Source organism: Mirounga angustirostris, unplaced genomic scaffold, assembly GCF_029215605.1.
Source record: "Mirounga angustirostris isolate CCGP_5_RB_7025 unplaced genomic scaffold, mMirAng1.0.hap1 SCAF_8, whole genome shotgun sequence".
Classification (NCBI taxonomy): Eukaryota; Metazoa; Chordata; class Mammalia; order Carnivora; family Phocidae; genus Mirounga; species Mirounga angustirostris.
The window spans coordinates 56,395,459-56,420,439 of record NW_026991716.1 but is presented as its reverse complement, the minus strand read 5'-3'; the positions used below and the strand labels follow the sequence as shown (position 1 = coordinate 56,420,439).

The following is a 24,981-nucleotide window of genomic DNA, read 5'->3' as shown; positions in this document are numbered from 1 at the left end:
GAAACAATTATTAGAAATTATTATCAACAACTATATGCCAATAAGTTGAGCAACCTGGAGGAAATGGATGCCTTCCTGGAAACCTATAAACTCCCAAAACTGAAATGGGAAGAAATTGACAACCTGAATAGGCCAATAACCAGTAATGAGATTGAAGCAGTGATCAAAAACCTCCTAAAAAACAAGAGTCCAGAACCTGGTGGATTCCCTGGGGAATTCTACCAAACATTCAAAGAAGAAATAATACCTCTCCTCCTGAAGCTGTTTGAAAAAATAGAAACAGAAGGAAAGCTTCCAGACTCATTCTATGAGGCCAGCAGTACCTTAACCCCAAACCAGGCAAAGACCCCCCAAAAAGGAGAATTTCACTGATATACCTGATGAATATGGATTCCAAAATCCTCAACAAAATCCTAGCTAATGGGATCCAGCAATACATTAAAAGGATCATCCACTACGACCAAGTGGGATTTATCCCCAGGATACAAAGGTGGTTCAACATTTGCAAATCAATCAATGTGATAGAACACATTAATAAGAGGAGAGAGAAGAACCATATGGTCCTCTCAACTGATGCAGAAAAAGAATTTGAAAAAATACAGCATCCTTTCTTGATTAAAACTCTTCAGAGTATAGGGATAGAGGGAACATTCTTCAAGTTCATAAAATCCATCTATGAAAAGCCCACAGCAAATATCAGCCTTAATGGGGAAAAGCTGAGAGCCTTTCCCTTAAGATCAGGAACACATCAAGGATGCCCACTCTCACCACTATTGTTCAACGTAGTACTAGAAGTCCTAGCAACAGCAATCAGACAACAAAAAGAAATAAAAGGTATTTAAATTGGCAAATAAGAAGTCAAACTCTCTCTCTTCACAGATGAATGATACTTTATGTGGAAAACCCAAAGACTCCACCCCCAAATTACTAGAACTCATACAGCAATTCAGTAATGTGGCAGGATACAAAATCAATGCACAGAAATCTAGTGCTTTCTTATAAACTAACAATGCAACTGTAGAAAGAGAAATTAGAGAAATGATTCCATTTACAATAACACCAAAAACCATAAGGTACCTCGGAATAAACCTAATCAAAGAAGTAAAAGATCTATACTCTAGGAACTACAGAACACTCATGAAAGAAATTGAAGAGGACACAAAAAGATGGAAAAGCATTCCATGCTCATGGATCAGAAGAATAAACATTGTTAAAATGTCTATGCTACCCAGAGCAATCTATACCTTTAATGCCATCCCGATCAAAATTCCAATGACATTTTTCAAAGTGCTGGAACAAACAATCCTAAATTTTGTATGGAATCAGAAAAGACCCCAAATCACCAAGGAAATGTTGAAAAATAAAAACAAAGCTGGGGGCTTCACATTGCCCGATTTCAAGCTATATTACAAAGCTGTGATCACCCAGACAGCATGGTACTGGCACAAAAACAGACATATAGACCAATGGAACAGAATAGAGAGCCCAGATATGGACCCTCAACTCTATGGAAAAATAATCTTTGACAAAGCAGGAAAAAAATATGCAATGGAAAAAAACAGTCTCTTCAATAAATAGTGCTGGGAAAATTGGACAGCCACGTGCAGAAGACTGAAACTCGACCATTCTCTAACACCATCCACAAAGATAAACTCAAAATGGATGAAAAACCTCAATGTGAGACAGGAATCCATCAAAATCCTAGAGGAGAACATAAGCGGTAACCTCTTTGACATCTCTCACAGCAACTTCTTTCAAGATACATCTCCAAAAGCTAGTGAAACAAAAGCAAAAATGAACTTTTGGGACTTCATCAAGATAAAAAGCTTCTGCACAGCAAAGGAAATGGTCAACAAAACAAAGAGGCAACCCACAGAATGGGAGAAGGTATTTGCAAATGACACTACAGATAAAGGGCTGGTACCCAAGATCTATAAAGAACTTCTCAAACTCAACACCCAAAAAACAAATAATCAAGTCAAAAAATGGGCAGAAGACTTGAACAGACACTTCTCCAGAGAAGACATACAAATGGCTAACAGACACATGAAAAAATGTTCATCATCATTAGCCATTAGGGAAATTCAAGTCAAAACCACATTGAGATACCACCTTACACCAGTTAGAATGGCCAAAATGGACAGGGCAAGAAACAACAAATATTGGAGAGGTTGTGGAGAAAGGGGAACCCTTTTACACTATTGGTGGGAATACAAGTTGTACGGTACAGCCACTTTGGAAAACAGTGTGGAGGTGCCTCAAAAAATTAAAAATAGAGCTACCCTATGACCCTGCAATTACACTACTGGGTGTTTACCCCAAAGACACAGATGTAGTGACAAGAAGAGCCATATGCACCCCAATGTTCATAGCAGCAATGTCTGCAATAGCCAAACTGTGGAAAGAGCCGAGATGCCCTTCAACAGATGAATGGATAAAGAAGATATGGTCCATATATACAATGGAATATTACTCAGCCATCAGAAAGGATGAATACCCAACTGTAACATCAACATGGATGGGACCAGAGGAGATTATGCCAAGTGAAATAAATCAAGCAGAGAAAGTCAATTATCAGATGGTTTCACTTATTTGTGGAACATAAGGGATAGCATGGAGGACGTTAGGAGAAGGAAGGGAAAAATGAAGGGGGGAAATTGGAGGGAGAGATGAACCATGAGAGACTATGGACTCTGAAAAACAAACTGAGGGTTTTAGGGGGATGGGAGGTGGCAGGATGGGTTAGCCTGGTGATAGGTATCAAGGAGGGCACATATTGCATGGAGCACTGGGTGTTATATGAAAACAATGAATCGTGGATCACTACATCAAAAATTAATGATGTATGGTGACTAACATAATAAAATTAAATTAAAAGAATAAAAATATAAATTGCTTTTTATCTTTTTACATTTTAAGTATTTATTATAAAATAAGAATTAAACAGCACAAAACAAAATATGTAAGTAATAGTATATTTATGTCAGGGACTTGTAAACTTCTTTTCTGTAAAGGATCAGATAGTAAATATTTTAGACTTTCTGAGCCGTATGATCTCCATTGCAATAACTCAACTCTGCTATTGTAGTGTGAAAGAAGCCATAGACAATATGTAAATGAGTGAATTTCATTTGTTCCAATAAAACTTTATTTACAAAAATAGGTGGAAGGTCATATTTGGCTTAGAGTTATACTTTATCAACCCCCAATTTATACCATACCTGTGATCAACGGTATGAACAAACATCTATACCAAGAACATATAGAGATAACTCTCTATACACTTTATGACAGCACTGCTTGGCCTCTGTTTGTCTCTCATATAAAACACAGACATAACTCATAATTTCCTGTGATTCCCACTGACCCAGCTTACTTGCAATCAGGAAGCTTTGTGTTCATGGGCAGCATTATCAGATCCTTCTCCTATCTACTGAAACAGGAAGGAGTCAGTTATTTGTGGCTTTTTGGGTCTTCAAAATCCTTCAAGCTATCCTTAAGTGAGAGATATAATATTCTTTGCATCTGGAAAGGACTAGAAAAAAGAGAAGTGGGTTATCATTGGCTAACTTGCTAATTTATCCTCATGTTACATAATATATTGCCTATATATTTCTAATAGTCTTAGAAAAGACCATGGCAGAATTTAAAATACAAAGTGGAAATCTATCAAACACACCCCTGTTTATTTTAATGAAAGTATGAATAATGGTAATTAGAAATCCAGGACAAGTGGTAGTTTGGTAATTGGGGAGAACTGATATCTTAGCATATACTGTCTCACATTCCATGAGCATAAACTGCTGTTATCATGGGCAAACTAGGATGATAACTCTATTAGAAGATACAGTAACTATTATAGATTGGGTTATTTTTTGGAACCTGTTTATTGCAGTATTCTGTGACTTAAAGCCATAGCCAAAAATATATAAGAAACATCACATTTTTAAAGCTTATAAAGTACATATGTATGTGTGTATATATATATGTATGTATGTATCTGTCTTCAATCAATTTAAATCATGTCTGCAAAGAAATAAGGTATAGAGTACACCAATCCTATTTTAATATTAGTTATCCTTTAGAAAAACACATATTCCTAAATTTTAAGACACCAAGAGTATGAATAAGAATAATTAACTGTGAGGTCAAACTGCAATATCAGACATTATAAAAGTAGACTTAATAAAGGTCTAATAAAAAACAATGAAATTATATTCTTCATTGTAATTCTAAATTTGAGATGTTATATAAGATTTATGTATCTATTATAAAGCGATTTGCTCTAACTTTATAACTTTGTAAGGTTTATTGAAAAAAAAATTTAGTGTATCTTTTTGAGCAATTTCAACCATTAAAATTCTCATTCTATAGATGGTCACTTCCTGACTTACTTTCACACTTTTAAAATATGAGTTTTATATAAGAAAAAGTGATTGTCAGAAAATAAACTCTTCAGTCTTAGTTTAGGACTAATTTATAGCTAGAAAAAAATAATTTTAGTTTCGAGATTCAAAAAAGTTTGTTTGCAAGGCAAGCTGGGATCTCTGTATCCAAGATGAATGACTTCAAGAAACCATGGTATGGCATTGGAGGAATAATCTATCTTTTAAGATGTGATAACCTCAGATAACAGGAGGTCTAATCTGTGTAGTGACAGATACTGTTAGGACATTTTGTTAGTAGTTTAAATCAGAAGGTGTGCAGAATATTTTCCAATACAAAGTAGGTTTCTCCATTTTCAAAGCCCCTACCTACCAGGAGGTAGAATTTGTGGAAAAAAGTATTTTGTTCATGGAAAGGAAAGCTAGGAGGAGCTAAATCAAATATAACTTTTTTCATTTTTAATAATTGAACTTTAATCCTATTTGAAACTCAATTCTGATAAAGGTTGGAAAATTAATCTGTCAGTTTGACCTTCGTTCTAACCCCCTGCCATGGAGAGAATCAATCTAGTCCTTATTCTCATAAGCGTAATTTGTTAAATATTGTGAATAATCATATTACATGAGCTAATTGGCACTCTACCTGTACACTCAACTCTGAGGCTTAGCATTCATAAAGTTTGGAATTAAAATTATGGCAAATATTTACACAAGTTAATCTAACACATTTAATGACATACATAATTGTTTAGGTGTTGACTAGGAAAGAGTTAATGTACTTTACTTTGGATAATTATTATTTTTACAATGTAAAACTTCATTCCATGGTATTTTCTTGATTCTCTGGTCACTGTGATCATTATCAGCATTGATGGTGACCTGTAGTTCTTTTTTTTTTTTTTTTTTAAAGACTTTATTTATTTATTTGAGAGAGAGAATGAGAGAGAGAGCACATGAGAGGGGGGAGGGTCAGAGGGAGAAGCAGACTCCCTGCCAAGCAAGGAGCCCGATGCGGGACTCGATCCCGGGACTCCAGGATCATGACCTGAGCCGAAGGCAGTCGCTTAACCAACTGAGCCACCCAGGCGCCCCGGTGACCTGTAGTTCTAAACACAGCATAATCCATAGTAATATAACACTGAAAAACAAAAGTTCTGTATCTAATTACTAACATGAATGATTTCCTTTGCTACTTACCCTACTCATCTTGATAAATAACTGAAGCTCACTTTGCACCTTTTGATAGTCTTCCTTCTATTGTGATAATCCTCCTTTGATTGACAGAACAATGAATCCAAGTGTTGCCCATTCCACTGTAAATTGTCTGGAGACAATTTATGTGTCCACGCAACATCTAGTATATATTATTCACTTTATAAATAGTAATTATTGATAATTACAGGATCTCAGGATGATCATGAATTTTTTTATTGTATTAATAAATGAGAGAATTAATTGATTACAAATGAAAGGACTTGAATGCTGAATAAAGTATATAATGTAGTTAAAGTTATAAAACATATATGTTGTGACACTTTGAATGCCTTTTCATTACTATTGAATAAATAGAACAGTTATTTACTATTTATCACGTGCTTTTCTTTTTACCAGAAAACAAGTCCACAAAATAATTAATCTCATCTCTACTTAACCTTTTGAGAAAATGGTGGAAATAGAATTATAATTTGGATGGTTTTACTCCATTGATATTATTGTCTTAAGCCAGAATGTAATGTTGCTTCTCTGGTCTGTTCAGAGTTCTTGACTGTACCCTGCATAGCAGTGATTTTCTTTGTATCTATCCTACCTAGAGATGATCAAACTTCTTGAATTTGTAAGCTAATGTTTTTCACTATGTTTGGAAAGTTTTAGACCATTATTTTAAATTATTTTTTACCACCAAAATCTCTCTCTCCTTTTCATCTACAATTACACATATGATAGACACATTATTATTTTCCTACTTGTCACTCTGGCACTAGTTATTGTAGTGCAATCATTTTTCTCCCCATATCTTTTCTTCAAATTAATTTCTGTTGATTTTTTTGGTTTTGTTTTGTTTACTGATGCTTTCTAATTCTGGCTGGTTTTGTTCACTCTTCAAGGACTTGGCGTAGTTTATGTGTGTGTGTGTAACATTTTTAAATCAAGATATAATTGACATATAACATTATATTAGTTTCAGGTGTACAACATAATGATTTGATATTTGTAAATACTGTTAAATGATCACCACAATAAGTCTAGTTAACTTCCCTCACCATACATGGGTACAATTTTTTTCTTGTAAAGAGAATTTGTGTGTTTTAATACAGTTCTATAGTTTTCTGTGAGAAAGTTCATCTGAAAAAAAGCTATTCACAGTAGTGCAAAGTAACACAATCACCAATGTCAGTATTGCTCTTGTTCTTTTTTTTTGGGGGGGGGAGTTTGTTTTGTTTTTTTTAATCTCTAGAACTTTTCTCTATGTTTTTTTTTTTTTTTTTTAAGATTTTATTTATCTATTTGACAGAGAGAGACACAGCGAGAGAGGGAACAAAGCAGGGGGAGAAGGGAGAAGCAGGCTTCCCGCTGAGCAGGGAGCCTGATGCGGGGCTCAATCCCAGGACCCTGGGATCATGACCTGAGCTGAAAGCAGATGCTTAAAGACTGAGCCACCCAGGCGCCCCTCTATTTATGTCTAAACAGGTAACTATGCAGGGACCCTAAACAGAGAACTCCAGGTAGATATGTGTCATTTTAGGCATCAAGTATATATAATGAGGCATAAAGATCAATTTTTGACAAAATGATACTGAATTCACTTGACATATAATGGTAAAATTTTTTTGAAGATTTTATTTATTTATTTGAGAAAGAGAGCATAGGCGAGGGGAAGGGCAGAGGGTGAAGCAGACCCCCACTAAGCAGGGAGCCCAATGTGGGACTCAGTCCCAGACCTGAGCCAAAGGCAGACACTTAACCAACTGAGCCACCCAAGCACCTGTTGGTAAGTATTTTTAAATTAAATTCACAACTATAGATGAGGCAGCTTTGATAAATGGAGTGCTGTCAAGAAGTTAAACTTCTAAAGAAAGATAATTGAGTAGCTATGATAAATATATTATGTCCTGCCCAAATAATTGTACCTAGTACAACCAACTTAATTTTCTAAATATATCTTTTTAAATGATTTTAAAAGATTCTAATCACCTTCCCTTTGCATATATTACATGGTAGAAAGATGGAATTGAGAGTTAAATAAGTTTGGCTATTGGATTCCATAACAATGATATATAAATTTTAGTCATGTAATTTTTTATTACTTCATGTATGATATGAAGGAAATGTAATATTCCTTCCGCACTCACTGTGTAGAATAAATGAGATAGGAAACACAGCATAGATCTGGTTAATATAGATTGCCATTGGAGTTAGGCAGACTTGTGTTCCAAGACCAAGAATCTACAATTCCCTAGATTTCTGATCTTCAGAATATTATTTAAGCCTTCTAAATTTTAAATTTCTGATCTGTAAAATTATGAGAATTGAAATACTCATCTCTTGTTGTGTTTTTTTGTTTGTTTGTTTGTTTTTTGTTTTCCTGAGGACTAATGAAACAATTCATGTAAAGTACTTGGTAAAGTGACAGACACACAGTAGGTATTCAATTAATTTTAGCTGTTGCTACTTTTGCCATTGTTTGACACAACTCTTCATTCAATGCTTATTTCTTCTATTTTACTAATACAGTCAAACCTGGTCTCCTTTTTTACCCCTAGCATTTGAATATTTATACAATTGTCTTCTATTTACTTTTATCAACCTACTTCCAAACCAATCTTCTATAATCAAATAGTTCTAGTGATTTTCTATGGATAATTCATAAACATTCACATTTTCCCTGTCGTTGCTCATATTTTTTACCTTCTCTAGAATGAAGTTCCCTTTCTTTTCCTTTTCTTCTCCAAAATTCACTACCTTTATTCCTTCTACTGATTTACAAAGTCCTTGACAGCAAGGCCTACAATCTAGTCAAATTGACAGCCCCAGCTTGTAGTGCATATAAGGTACTGAATAAATATTTCATAATCAAGAAAGTAAGAGGAGGCTATTCTTAATCTTAAAGGGATTCAAAGTACTATGACTCTCTTCTGACAGACATACTTCAGAATACATATGAAGCAAACTTTTTTTTTCAATTTGAAGTCACAGGGTTATATTTGAGTATTATACACTCTTGTTGTCATATATGGAAAGAAAAGGATCACAGTTTTTGCTATGTATTTTCTTAGGACACCGGAAAGAATATTAAAACAAATATACCATCTCTTGAAAATGAAAGATATGGTCTTGCTATGCATGGCCATGTGGATAATGTGAATATCTGCTTATCTTTGATTCATAATGTGTTCAGTTTTCATACCAACTATGAAAATTGTGAAATTGCATTGTTGTTAAAGTGAAAAAAAGTATAAAAGCCACTTTTAGCCTTGTAATATTGAATGTACCAGTGCCTCCCCTTGTAGGATGTTGAATTGGCCCTTATTAATGACAGATGTTCTATACATTGCAATACTGCCTATATAATTGTGATAATTTTTCACTTCTGATTTGTCAGTTCCAGTGATTTAAAAATCACTTGATGACTGCTTGAAAATGACTGATGCTTTTTTCTGTATTAAGTATTTTCTGCTGGTGCAGTGTAAGTCTTTTAATGAGTTCTTGAATTCTGTTGAAGTCTGCATGTTTTAATTCTTTGTTCAAGTAAGCAGGTGTGACAGTTTATAGAATCCCATGCAGAAACTCTCTAATTACTCCATCTTGGGACTTTGAAATGTGTTTTATGGGGAAAAGCCATAAACTTATTTTTTAGATACAGAACAATTTTTAACGTATGGTTTCAACTTTTATTTAGTGAAAAAAACCTTTAAAATAAAAATCTAGAAAGTTGAACTTACAGAATGTTTTATTCTATAGGTAATTTTGTTATTCTATTTTGTCTGTTGATACTCAATGGCATTACCTTTTTAGATGCTAGCTATGAAATTCCATACAAGAATTACTAACGTATCATTATAAACATCCCTTTCAGTACATACGATCATGCTTGTTTTTTTTGAATTTGTCGATTTGATTACAGTAATCAAAAATTCCAATTTTTTACAACCTTCTTCATTATGATCAGGCTTACCTTAAGAACTTTATTAACTGCATACATATTCAGGAACATTTTTAGAAATGGTCCCCAAAATGAGCATTTCCTGATTCAAGACAAATATTTGCAAATGATTAATATGTTTTGATACCAAATTGTGCTGCAATTCAGTGGAATTCTTTATCAAGCTAAAGAGTAAATTTAAAACTAATATAAGAAACTAAGAGGTACATTTTGATGAGACATCAATTGAGTAAGTTGGAAAGACAGTAATTTATTTTTCTGTCACTTATGCATTAGATTTTATTCCATTGGTACCTGTGTCTACCTATGACAGATCCATTTTGATGGCCGTACCTGATATGATGGTGTTGGGGAGAAAAACTTTTCTCAACCTTTCAATATTCTTCTAGCTGATTTAAGAATTAATTTGACATGAGAAAGATCAACAGAAGAAAGAGAAAAATGTTTAATTGTATGGAGGAGGCCCAATAATGAAATTGAGATTTGAAGAAATGATCAAGGCAGGCAGTTTTTATACTTTTGAGACAAAGAGACATTAAGTATGTGAGAAATTGGCAGAAAAAAGAAAACTTATGTTTGGGAGCTTCAATTAGTAAAGAATTCTAAACAGAATTTGGTCTGAGGTGGTAAATTAGCAAGGGTAGTTTAACAAAGGTTGTTTATACAGCCTTTTTGGCTCTGAATTTCTTATCTCTGGTGGTAAGATTGTCTCATTACATCCTGGTAGAGGGATGGTACATTTCACATGGGAGATTTATTTCCTCCCTATTGGAGATAAAGGGAGATCAGAGTGTTTTTCTTGCACTAGCTCTTTCTTAAGTAACTTTTTAACTCAAAATGCTCAATATGCCCAAATGGTACATTTTTAGGAGGTCTGTCCTTGGCTCCTACACTGGATATTCCTGAACTTAGATCTGTTAAGGGGCATTTTTCATAGAGTTTATTCTGTTTTCTAACAGAATCTAATTAGTATGCATCATGGCAGATGAGCCCAATAATTGGCATTTAAGGACTGAGGTTTCACTTCAGCTGCAGTGTTACAAGGAACTGATTTCTCTAATGCCATCATGACTGCTTTTGTGAACCAAGTGCTCTTACAAGATAGCACTTGCAATATCTTTCCTCTGAAAATTGTTCCTTAATCATTATTACTCATGTAATAGGCATTATATTTGTATAATGAAGAATTTCATTTGATGTGGTGAGAACTACAGAGCAAATAACAATTTTAGCTTACTGAATTCATATAATCATTTCTATGATATTCTTTAATTATTATCTTCTGAGTCTAGAGCACAATATTTGAATAAATTAAATTACTTTATGAAAGATGATAACTGGAAGGTGTGTTGTGGCAGGGAGGACTGAAATTTATAAATGAGTCTAAACTTTAGGTAAGGTAAAACGACATACATCATGTACATTTATTTTTACACACCAGTAAAATTCTGATTAAATCTGAGGTGTTACTCTCAAAATAGTGCCTTATTCTTTTCAGCATTTGCTTATAGAAAATTCAATGTCTGACTACATATCATTAATTAAATGTAAAATTGTTTTCAAATGAACATCTTTTACTTCCCAAAGCATTTTGACACAATATATATAAATTTAACCCCCCTCTAATCTTGAGTTTTCAAGGGTTGGTTTTAGAACTCTGAAACATCTTTAATAAGTAAACTCATTGCTCCAATGTGTATATTTGAAGACCAATGGTAGAAAGATTGAATATGACTATTATTTACTAATTGGTAGTTTGTTTTTGTGAACAAAACCCAAGAACTTCTAACTACATTTGCTTGGTGTTTTGAAGTTTGTACAGTATTTCCCTATGCAGATGATATTTAATGGTGGTATCTACCCTATGAGGAAAGAAATACAATAATAATTAAGTACTTGATATATATCAGACTGTTGGTAGACAGTCCCTGACTGGGAGGTGGTTACTTTTTCCAAGATAGATATGGTTACTTCTCAGCAACATTTTGTTCTCTTTTATCAGCATTTCAGTCTGGGGAAAAAAAAAAAAATCTGACTTTTATCAACAACTTTAACTTACTGGTTTTATAGTCTATAATCACAAGCATATTTCCTTCTGTAAACCTTAGGTAATGTTCTCAGCTTCAGCCAAAAAAACAAGTCTCTTCCTGTTTTTTGTTTTTGTTTTTTTTTTTGTTTTGCTTTGTTTTGTTTTGTGTAGACTCTCAGGATCCCTTTCTTCATTTTTCCTCCTTTACTGCTCACTTCAAACCCTTTCAGCACTTTTAATTCTTATGCTCTTACATCTTCAACTACCTCACAGAGCTTTTACTGGTTATTTATTGTTGTGTAACAGACTAACCCTAAACTTAGTGGCTTAAACTAATGACAACATTATTTTTGCTCATAAATCAGCAATTTGCTTTTATCATGCTTTGATAATCGCTGTTAGGAGCGGCTCAAAGGCTGGGTACTAGAATCATCTGAAAATTGTTTATAATATTCACCTAGAACTTCACAGTTCTAGCAGATGACTGGCTCTTGACAGAAATGTTAGCTGGTGCTATGGGATGGAATACTTACATATACCCTCTGTGCATGATATTAGCTTTCACAACATGGTACCAGAATTCCATAACCAGCCTCTGGAGAGAAGAATGAGCTGTATCACCTTTTACGACCTAGCCTCAGAAGTGACATAAAATAATTCTTTCTACATTCTTTTTGTTGAAGATCTTATAAAAGTTCTCTCAGGTTAAAGGGTAGAGCAAATGTTCTGGAAGACCATATTTAGTTGGAAATATTGCTGCAGCCATATGTGATAGTCTACCATAGAGCACTTCCTTTTTTTCTTTTTCATATTGTGAAACCTAAGTGATTCTCTGGCTTCTTCTTCTTCTGTAGCTTATCTTAGCAAAATTTACTCATTCTTCCATGTCATTCGCACATGCTGTGTGGCCATTATTGCTTCCTCTTAGCTAACAATTGCACTTACCAAACTATTCTTTTAGCCATGTCTTTCAAAATCTTCTTTGAGCTTCATGTCACCTCATATCAGATTTGTTACTTCTTTCAACATTGTCATTTATTATCTTCTTGTTTCCTCACCATTAACTGATGGATCCAACACCTGGCTTATAATCCTTTCTTTTCCCCATTGCAAATTCTATCATAACTATTTTAAAATCTCACTTCAAATTCTCTGATTATCTCAACTCCTATGAATATCACAGTCATTTTACTATAGCAACACACACCCACAAAGATGTCAAGAACCTCATCACCATCTTGAAATACGAGTTTTCCTTCTAATTCTCTCACTTTCAAATCAATCTACATTTCATGTTTGGAGCCCAAATCAATTTTTTTTTCTCCTGAGGAGACAGTTTGTTTTGTTAGGAAAATAGGTTTTTTGAGCTCAAGGACTTGGATATGATTCCATATCTGCTGTTTATTGATCTTTACCAAGACAATTAACTTTTCTGAAGCTAAGTTTTTTCACATGCAGTAGTTGAGGGGGAAAAAAGAGGATTATTTTGAAGTGTGACTTAGATCTTGCATATAAAATACAAATACTATTTTACACTGTTTGAGATGCACTAGATTATTGTTAGTTTCTTCTTGCAAAAAGTTTTTGCCTTTTTATAACTAATCAAAACTTAGTTGTCACACTTCTATCATACCCTATGATGCATATAGTTATGTTTGGATTATTCAGATCATGTGTTTTCTCTGTTCTTTTTACAGTTACTGACCATGGGTGGTGGAAATCCCAACATTTTTTATGGCTTTACAAATATATCTCTAGTCTTCACACTCAGCAGTACCCTCAACTTTGATCTGCCATCTGCTTTGGGTGCTTAAATAGGAACTTCTCTGATTGTCTACTGCTACTTTTCCAAAATCTCAAACTTTTGTTGTTGTTCAACCACTTTTTCCTAAAGTTTCCCCTCATCCCATCTCCATGCGATAGATACTTTTTATCTGCCACACAGAAAGGACGTATTAAGTATGACGCCCATCAACTTTTATCTATTATTTATCAATTTATTTTAACCATATAATCCCTCACCTCCTTTCCTTTAGTTTCATTTATTTTTATGAGAATAACATTCTGACCTGAATCCCCCCCTTGCCCACAATATAATATAATATATGCATTTAGCCTAATTGAGCTTATTATTTGATATATATTTTAATTTCTAAGGAAATTGCCTTAATTCAATTATCTTACTTGATGAGATAGACTACTCATGAGGAGGAATTGTTTTATTTGCTTTCCTTGCTAGTGCTTATCAGAACATAGCCTAAGGCCCTTAGTAGTTTGGATACAGGGAAATTTATTTTAATTTTTAGGCACATAGGAGAAGAAATACCAGATAAAAGCACATTAGTGAGGAAGTATAAAGACTAGGAGAGAGATGCTGTTATGAAAAATAGTGTTTGCAAACACTGATCTTGGAATTAAGTAGAAGTAATAAATTTTGAGTGAAAAATGACTAAGTCAATCAGTTAATGAAATGGAGTGCTTATTCACAAGGGCACTAAAATAAAGTCCTTAGTGTTTGACTCATTCTCATTTGAACTGCATCCTTTCTGTCAATTTTACCTGTAACTGAAATCACATTCTTATACAAATAATATATTTCTATATATGTGCCACATGATTAAAGTGCTCTAATGAATTTTAAATAATTTGTGAATGAGTCATGATCAGTGAAGACTTCAAAACATTAAGGCATATTATTCAAAAACATTAAAATATGTAAGAGCTTTTAGTAAAACATTTTTATATCAGATATGTTTCACAAATTTTCCTGTAAGAATATGTTTCTGAAATTTTGATGATAGCACTTGTTCTTCTTAGATATAGAATACATAATTTATAAAATATTTATAAAATCTCTCCCTTTTGTGATCACAACAGCACCCTGTCTTTCAAGAGAAAATTTGGATCTTCCAAACATATCTAGATTCATCCAGGGAAGTTATGTTTACTAGACGTTGATTACATTCTGACTTAGAAAAAAAATTGCATCCCATTTCCATATTAGTACACCACTTCCTTTTAAGGATCTTTCAACTCTGAGATTTTGTTTTAGAAGAATAATAAAGCAAATATATATTCTAGTGTATCTTTTTTTTTTCTTTTTTATTCAACAGAGAGAGACACAGCAAGAGAGGGAACACAAACAGGGGTAGCGGGAAAGGGAGAAGCAGGCCTCCCACCGAGCAGGGAGCCCAATGCGGAGCTCAATCCCAGGACCCTGGGATCATGACCCAAGCCCAAGGCAGGTGCCTAACGACTGAACCACCCAGGCATCCCTAGTGTATCTTTAAAAAAAAAAAAAAGATTTTATTTATTTAAGAGAGAGTGAGAGAGCATGCACATAAGCAGGGGGAGAGCCACCCAGGTGCCCCTATTCTGGTGTATCTTATGATTGCCTTCAAAGTGCATGAAAATTGGCAATATCATGTTAGGTTGTATACAAAGAAAGTACTATTTATTTAGTAATTGAATAATGTGAATTAATACAAGATATATGGTGAATACATATAATCTTCTACATTTAAACTATATATAAAAGAGATTAACAGAATAAAACAGAATAATCCAATCAAACCTCTCCTATCCCATTTAAGTCATATATTTTGTTCCTGATTATGTTTCATTTAGAACGAAAATGATAAGGAAATTTTTAGGAAATACAGAGTTTAAAGCACATATTCTAAGATACTTAAGGGACATGACTCTACCACTATAGTTTGCATTAAAAATACCCTAAAATATTTTATTAGAAATAGAATAGTAATTTTCATAACCACATGATTCCCATTAAGAGCAAAATACAAAACAAAACAAACAACAACAACAAAACAAACCCCTGTAATTCAAAGTAGAGGGAAAGAATTCATCAAATTCTATTTTCCAAAGCATTTTATTTTATGGTCAGGAATATATTTCTTTCTAATTGCTCTCTAGCTTCAATGATAATGGGACCATATCTGGAATTTTAAAATTTTGGATGAAATGTTCTTTCTGAATCACAGTAGATTTCAACATAAATTACAATGATATCAAAGCAAGTGAAGTGCTGGTTGTGATATGCTAAGCTAAGATCTGAAAACCACTAATTTTCCCCCTTCTCTCAATTCAATTTACAACCCTGTTTCTAACATTCATCTACATTCATCTTCATTTTATTTTTAGCTCCGGCAAACTTTCTATACCATAATTTTTACGTCGCCACTTTTACTTACAATACTGCACACTATATCCACATCCATCCTTCTACATGAAATTAGCATCTAGGTAACAATTTCCCTTTTTGACAGCACACTTAATAACTTTTACATTCATGTGGATGACACTTCCAATACTAGAGTTTTATGATTCACTCTCTTTGATTATGCTAAATATAACTTCGGTCTATATCAGCTCAGTTGCTGCCAATTCCAAATTATCTCTGTGTCTCCAAACTGGCTAACACAATGTTAACCACGGCATCTGATATTTAAATGAATATTGTTTTTAATGCAAAGAAATATTGGAATGCATATGAAGGTTGAACAGATCATATTGAGGACATCAAGCTTCATCACTTTTAAAACCAATCTAATATATTAAACTCATGTGGATTAAATAATAATAAAAATGTCAGCTGTCATTTATTATTTACTAAATGTTGGGTATAGTGGCCACTATATCTTATGTATTATTTACATGTAATCCTCAAAACAATGCTATATAATAATTGCCATTATACTTCTATTTACATTTATTAGAGAAGAGGAAACTCAGAAAGCTTTGATGTTTAAAATTTTTCAGAATCACAGCTGTTAGTGGTAGAAGGAAGGTTTTTATAAGATTAATGATATTAGCAAATTGTTTTCTTTATTAATACTTGTTGAAGATAGCATTTAAGTCATTGGCATAGACCCTTCTGTTGCTTGTTACTAGTTCTTTAAAGCATGTACCTTTAAAAGATGATCGTTTTACCACAAATCTTCTAGAAACAACCATTTCCTGAGAACGTGTTATGTTATATCCAATCTCTAATATATGCAATTTTAAAAATCCATAAGTAAATTTTTAAATGCCACATGGAAGAAGCTTGTGCATTTTTCTTTGATATGATTTTAAGTCACAGTGCAATCTGGCAATTTCTAAACTTAGTCTAGAGCTAGGGATTTAAAATCTTTGGAAATTTACTTACATCATTTCCTCAACAGATGCTTGGCAGAAGAGATGGCTATGTATAGCTGAGGAAGAAAGTTCTTTGAGGATAGTTAGAGATTTGTTGAGGCTTAAATTCCTCAGGCTTATTTCAACTATTTTTTTTCCTTCTTATGCTTACTGGTATTCACAAGTGTTAATGGAAAAGTACCCCCCCAATTGAGAAATAGAAGGCCAATGTTTTAAAGAAATAAAACAGAAAAAAAGAGGAATGCTTTTAAAAGGAAAATAACAAATCTAATTTCCCAGGAAGTTTATGTGACTCTGAAAAATTTGAAAAAGTATACATTTTTCATACTTTGATTTTTTTTATTTTTAGACTTACCTAAAGTATTTTCTAGTAACAAGATACACAGAGATATTATGTCCTTGAACAGTTCAATGAAAAATAAATCTATATCTATTTACATTTACCATATTGGAAATTTTTAATATTTTATGAAGAATTAAAATGTGTACCTGAAAGGATTTCACTGAAACAAAAATGCTTTCTTAGACTTTCCATGTCAAAACTTCCTACAATATTAATGCCATTTTTATGCAATTTACTTGGGAGATCAAAAGATTGGTGATACATTGTTGCTTGCAATATAATGCTTAATGTAGTTCATGGACTTTTAGAATTTGAAGTATAATATTAGGGTTGCCAGATTTAGCAAATAAAAATACAAAAAGTTTGATTAAATTTGAATTTCAGATAAACAATGGATTTCCGTATATTGGATAGGACATAGACTTCTCCCTTAGTGTACAGAATTACCCTTAATCTGTCAGCTAGCCCAACTGGTGATAACAATGGGGAAATACAAAGGGTAAGTAATAGAAAATCTCCCTACTTCTTGCCCAAGAAAGTATGAGGAGATTTGGAAAAGAGAGAGAAAAGAAAAAAACAGTCAGATGTATGTCAGTTTCCCTCTTCCTACCATTGGCTCTATGAGGGAAGGGTGTGTTTCATTAAATAAGGAAGGAAGCACCAGGAGAAGAGGTCTCTTGCCAAGACTCCCTGTTTAAGTTTCTAGACACATACACTGGCTGCCCTTATATGGGTAAATTGTCACAGGAAAATTCATTGGTTTAACTTTCCTGATCTATCCTTAGTTCCTCTCTGATGTAAATCTAAAAGAGAAGTCACTGAGATTCTGGCTGGATACAATGGGGAGAAGAGTGGACAAGCCACTGGGGTTCTCAAAGTATTAGTATTGTGACTTGTTTATTTTCAAGAGTGACATTTGCATGGTGGTTTTTAATTCCTTCTAACTTGTAGATATTGTAAATATATCTCTTGATCTATTAACTTTGCCCATGGTGCCTTCATGAAAAATAATTTGTAATTAAATCCATCAGTTTTTATTAATATAGTTTTTGTATTGTTTTAGATTTGCTGGATAATTATTCCTATACATTATTATTATTTTCTAATGGTAACTTACTCATTCATGGCTCTTTATACTTCTGTATATATGTTAGAATAATTTTGTCATTTCACTAAAGATGCGATTTCATATTACGTAAATTTAGAGCAATTTGAAGAGAACAGACATCTTCATGTTACTTTATGGCATGTGATAAAGTGAAATATTTCATTATTTTTCATATTTCTTAATTATTTTATAGATTTCCTCATAAAGGCCTTGTATGTGTATGTTCCTCTCTATGTATGTGAGTGTGTCTGTGTCCTTTTATATGTACTTAAACGAATCATGTGTAACAGTTTTTGTTACTCTAGTGAATATCTTATTTCTGATTATATTTTGTAATTATTTTTAGAAGATAATCACACTGAATGTTGTGCATTAATTTTGTATCTTTGTGGAACCTTGTGGAACTCATATTTAGTATTTTATCTGTTCATTCTATGCATTTTCTCAATAGATAACTTAATTTTTTTATAAATAGTTATATTAATAATATTCCCCTTATAATTCTTGTATCTTGTTTTATAAATAAGGCAAAGATGTCTCTGGGTATTGATTCTAGTTTGTTTATTTCTTTATTACAGGGTGAGACCTGTTATCTCAAAAGCCTGTTGTTGCCAAAGTAAAATTTTTACATATCCAGTTATTTTTAAAATAGCTGGAACCAGCAGAGATTTAGCCATTTAGATCCTGTTTGTTCTGCATAACCGGTGAAACTATACCCAGCATCTCTTGGCCATTAATATGATGGAGCCATATGGTGATAAAAAGTCACTACTGCCTTTCAGAGCTCTCAAACCCGGAGACTCCATGGTACTGTTGGGTGAAATCACTTAGAAAAGCAAGCCCATTCTCTCATTCCTCTCTGGGAATTCCTTGCCTTCCTTCTCTTCTTGATGGTGACTTTCTGTTAAGTCTCTGGATGGTGTCATGCTTCTGCTCTTAAGCAACCCTGTCCAGTCAACTTTCAGTGAAGTTTGTTGTGTGCTACTTACTGCCTCTTGTAGTAATATCATTTTCTATATTTGGTCCCTGGACTTCTCAAACCCCTATATGTTTCTTATTTCCTTTTAATATTTGTTCTTATTGAATTGACCAAGACTTCCAGGACTGTAATAAATAGTTGCGGTAATGGTGGAAATTTTAACCATGTTCCTGATATTAAAGGGAAAATCTAAGATTTTCCATTCTATATAATATTTGCTTTGGCCAATGTATTTTTCCCTGTTTTTATTTGCGACTATTCTTTTTTTTTTTCTTTTAAGATTTTTATTTATTTGCGAGAGAGAGAATGAGAGACAGAGAGCATGAGAGGGAGGAGGGTCAGAGGGAGAAGCAGACTCCCCGCCGAGCAGGGAGCCCGATGCGGGACTCGATTCCGGGACTCCAGGATCATGATCTGAGCCGAAGGCAGTCGCCTAACCAACTGAGCCACCCAGGCGCCCGCAACTATTCTAATGAGTTTTTTCCACACAATGGTGTATATTATGTTTTGTTTTATGGGTTTTCTCTCAACCCATTTACGTTATTGACATAGTTTATATTCTTGGTCACAATTCTTTCTCCTTTTTTCTATTTATGTCTATTTTCTTTGTTTTTTGTTTTGTTTTGGGTTTTTTTGGTCTTTATTTCATGACACATTTTGGAAAATAATTAATCCATACTTAATCCTACCACTAATTTCTTTGTTTTTTAAAATACATTCTTTAAGCTCTATTTATGTCTTACTGTCAACAATTGGAGGATCATTCTGGCTGCTGTGGTGAGAGTGGAATACAGCATATTTCACTATAGCATATAGCAAATATACGACTGGGGGCAATGATAGAAGCAGAGAAACCAGTTAAAACTCTCCTTCAGTAATCTAGATGAGAAAAAAAAAGTCTTCGTAAAGGAGTATTGTTTTGAATGTTTGTAAATCAAGAGAAAACAGCTTAATTATTGAATCATAGAATGGAAACTTGGAGCAAAACAAACTGTAACTATAATGAGATTGGAAATTGTGCATATGTCAAAAATTTGACATACTGACAACACATAATAATCATAAGAAGTAAACCTGTTTTAAAAGGTAATTCATGTAACACAATTTAATATATCTATTGTGGGATAATAAATAGTTTTAAATTCAGTGAAAGATTCTATTAAATTATAAACATAAAAGCTATTGCAAAACTTAAGAATTTTGGTGTGAAATCAAAATACAGTGATATAATAATGGGATATTTCAAAAGTTGTTTCTATGTGCTAATAGACAAATACACAATTGAAGGAGAAAAGATAAATATAATTTTAATAATGCTAATTTCCATCCTATTTATCCAAATAATTTTTAGTTTTTATTTTTAAAGTAGCATAGAGTAAAATTGATTTTCTATGCATTTTGAAGTTCTATAAATTTTAACATGTGTGTAGGTTTGTATAATTGCCATTACAATTAGGATACAGGACAGTTCCATCACCCCAAAGCCTTCTTCATGCTATTCCTTTTATAGTCACATTTCCCCCATCCCAGAAACAGACAACCACTGACCTATTCTTTATCATTATAGTTTGTGTTTTCAAGAATGTCATATAAAAGATTTATACATGACATAAGCTTTTGAGACTGAATTTTTACCAGCATATCTTCGAAATTCATTCAACTATTGCATGTTGTCATAGTTCATTCCTTTTTATTGCTGAGTAGTATCCAATTATGTACATGTACCAGACTTTGCTTACATAGTCACTCATTTAAAGACATTTGAGTTATTTCCATTTTTTATGATTATGGATAAAACTGCTATTAGCATTCATGTATAGGATTTATGTTTCATTCTCTAGGGTAGTAAGATTTCATTTTATATGGCAAATACCCAAGAATAACATTGCTAAGTCATATGGTAAGTACTTTTTAATTTTATAAGAAACTGCCAAACTGTTTACCAGAGTGCTGTACCATAGTCCTACTTTTCATCAATAATGTATGAGTACTTGTTACTTGGCATTTCACTAACACTGGTGTTGTAAGATTTCTTTTTTTTTTCTTTTAGCCATCATAATAAATGTACAGTGGTAGTTTATTGTGGTACAAGATTGAAAAATCACATTTAAAATTTATTGAATACAGTTGAAATTTGAGAGGGTCTAGTGAGTTCAAAGATTTCAGGGCTGATGAAGGAAATAGCCATATAGGTGACAGTAGCCCACAGAGGGCTTTATTTGGGTTTGGACTGGTATTACAAGTAAGATGCTCACATCAGGAGACTTTCAAAAACAGGAGCTCAGAACCATCACCCAGAAGGCAAAGAGGGCAAAAGAACTCCAAGGGAAGAGGGGAAGTGAGGAGAGGTCTCACGTATGGAGGTGATGTTGCTCAGCAGTACAGCTGGGAGTTGCCAGGTCAGAGACTTTTGAAGGGCAGCTGCTTGGGGTCTTTTGTAGTTCCAGGGTATGTTTTATCTATAGCTAGTAAATGTCAGTTGCAGTTTTGCTATATATGTAATGCAGGTAGGCTCTAATTTGCTAAAAATAATGCTTATTGGGCTATATATAAAACAATTGGATGTGTAAAAATCCAAGTTTGTCACTGATGGGCTGTTGAGTTTAATGGACCCAGCTTTCTGTAAAGTAGTAAACAACTTAGGGGCCAATACACAGGGGCCATCTTTGGCTGACTCATAACAGAAAGAAGTAGATCTGTAGAGTCCTATAGCTGATTTCATTCAATTAATCTGATGAATTACATAATACACTTTCTGTAGAAAATCATAATATTTTACTAATATTTGGAGAAACTAAACTTGGAAAATATGTTAAAAACTGAAAATACATTTTTTGGTAACTTATCTCCTAATATTTGATATAGAAACAGAATTTGACCTTCATATGTGAAAATAGTATTATTGACGGTTTAGTAAATGTTTTTATTTAAAGTGGAAATGAGAGTTTGCTAAGAATTCCATATAATCCAAATCTTTAGAAGGAATGCATCATGTTAATGGAATAGTTTGTCACTTTAATAAGATAGCTAAGGTTGTGAAAGTTTGTGTGTGTATGTACAGTTAATTGATACATACTACAAATTAATTTATTATACAGTTATAAATTAGCTGTTGTGTCATTTGTAGTAATCCATTTATCTACTCAGGCCAAAATACCACTAAATAACACCAGAACAAACCTTCGTGTATTTAATTGAGGAAGTAGCTAGTGGAATATCTGGGTTACACTGGAACCAGCTTCTGGTTCTGGGTCAGTGTAAATCTGAATAAACAAAACAAATATTTATTTAATCTCTTTTTCCCTATTATTGATAATGTAATTATTTCCAACTGGCCTAGTGATAATGCACAAATTTTCAGGTCTAATGAGACAGGTTAAACAGTGCCACAATTGTGGAGAGTTTTTGTTTTTTACTTTCTTTACCATATAGAACCCAAACAGAGAAAAATATAATAATCAAGATGGAAGACCTGGAACACTTTAATATCTGTAGGTATGATGATATAAGTCACATTTTATTCTGCATTTTTTAAAAATGTAAATATTTGTGTTAGGCATGTATAAATTTATATTTTGTCTACAGGAGACAAAAGACTTTGTCTTTTTATTTCTTTACTTTTTGGATTTACTGAGTTAAATGTAAATATAAAAAGATGTGATTATCTCTAGGGAGATAACATTTGATGGGAATGAAGTTTAGTAGGCTCCATAACTCACTCCTTTTTCTTTTCTCTTTTCCAGTCTCTGGATGTTTTCTTCTTTCTTTTCCCATTCCTTTTTTACTCTGAAGGAATATATAAATGGGAGAAATATATGTGTGTGTGGGGGGGAGAGGGCATGTGAACATACATATATATATATGTATATATATATACACACAAATTTGAACTGTCACTAACTAAGAATTAACCATAATATAATGACCACCCCTCAGGAAAGAGAAGTTATTATACTGTTGTTATTGTTGTTACCCCATAACTGTAGATATTTTCTTTTCTTTTTTTTTAAGATTTTGTTTATTTGAGAGAGAGAGAGAGAGAGGATGGGGAGAGCACAAAGGGAGAATGGAAGAGAGAAGCAGACTTCCCGCTGAGCAGAGAGCCTGACATGGGGCTCTATCCCAGGACCCCAAGATCATGACCTGAGCTGAAGTCAGACGCTTAACCAGCTGAGCCACTCAGGCACCCTTTCTTTTTTTAAGATTTATTTATTTAGGGGAGCCTGGGTGACTCAGTCAGTTAAGCATCTGCCTTCAGCTCAGGTCGTGATCTCAGGGTCCTGGGATGGAGCCTGCCATGGGGCTCCCTGCTCAGCAGGGAATCTGCTTCTCCCTTTCCTTCTGTCTGCCGCTCTCCTGCTTGTGCTCCCTCTCTCTCTCTCTCAAATAAATAAATAAAATATTAAAGAAAAAAGATTTATTTATTTATTTGAGAGGGTAGGGAGGCGCAGAGAGTCTTAAGCAGACTCCACACTGAGTGCGGAGCACAAAGACCAACAGTAGCTCAATCTCCTGATGCTGAGATCATGACCTGAGCCAAAACCAAGAGTCAGAAGCTCAACCAACTGCACCACCCAGGCACCCCTGTAAAGATACTTTCAACTATTTCAGTCTCTTTGAATGTTTGCTAAGTCTTTTTGTTTGCTTTTTACTAAGCTCTATGTATACAGATATTTAAGATCTTTGCAAGAGTATAACATGAACATCTTTTGTTCACTGATTTATTTAACAAATGTTTATTAAGCACCTATCTTGTATCAGGCATTTCTTGCTGTATTCCCTTTGGAAAAAAAACTACACAAGAATATTCATTTTATTCTTCCTTTTCATTAAATTGGAAGATTAAATGTCTCCTTATCTTCAATATTATATACAACCTTATTATCTTATTTGTACATCCTTAATATTGATGCTGAAAACTACTATGGTTGATTCTTTAGTCATTTTATTTCACATTTAAATTATTAAAGTCTCTGAATTCAACCGGCTTACCTATGCAAAATAATGTTCAGAATGAGAACAATTATTTCAAATTAATATCACTGGCATTTAAAACATCACTATGAATATCAACTGTTTGATATTTTCTAATAAGTGAGAATATTAATTAAATATCCCCAGTTTCTGTGACATATACATTCAGCACATCTTCTCTCTCTCCCTGTGATATACTAGTACAGATGGCTTTTCAAACCAATAGGTGTGTCTTGTTCAATTAATTTAGGTAAAGTTCACATAGCAGGAGTCATCTCATCAGCTCTTGACAACTATGTACATAATTCTATCATAGCAGAAGTTTTTCTCTCTGATTTTCTTAAATCAAAGAAAATATGAGGACAAATTTAAGAGTAAATTCTCTCAAACATTAACCCTATTAAAATTCTGCATTCCCTTTATTTATTTTTTTGGTCAGATCATTTTGCAAGTACGTTTTACTCATTACAGAGATACGACTTAACAAATTATCTCTATTATTCCAATTTGAATAATATTTAAACGAATATGAGTAAGTGTACCTTTTTAGATGCTATTTTGGCTTAAAATAGCCCTGATAATGGTTTTTAACTTGGAACGGCAATATCTCTCCAGTGCCTGGCAAATTACATTATTCCTAGTGGGTAATAAAAAAATAATATTCTTTGTTTCATTTTTCAAGAATCAAATAAAATAAGTGCATCTATGCTTTGTGGACAAGCACAAAATATTGCTTATACTAGGTATACCCTAAATTCCAAATGTTTCATGCTTTGCCTGTGCTGAATTAGATAATGTAAATCCTGAATTAAACAATAGAAACGTCATTTCTGAGCAGTTCTATT

General features: G+C 33.3%; 1 protein-coding gene across 1 annotated transcript in view; it reads left to right on the top strand.

Moving 5' to 3' along the window:
- Positions 1-24,981, top strand: part of EYS (eyes shut homolog) — a 164,857-nt gene that overhangs the window by 8,083 nt on the left and 131,793 nt on the right.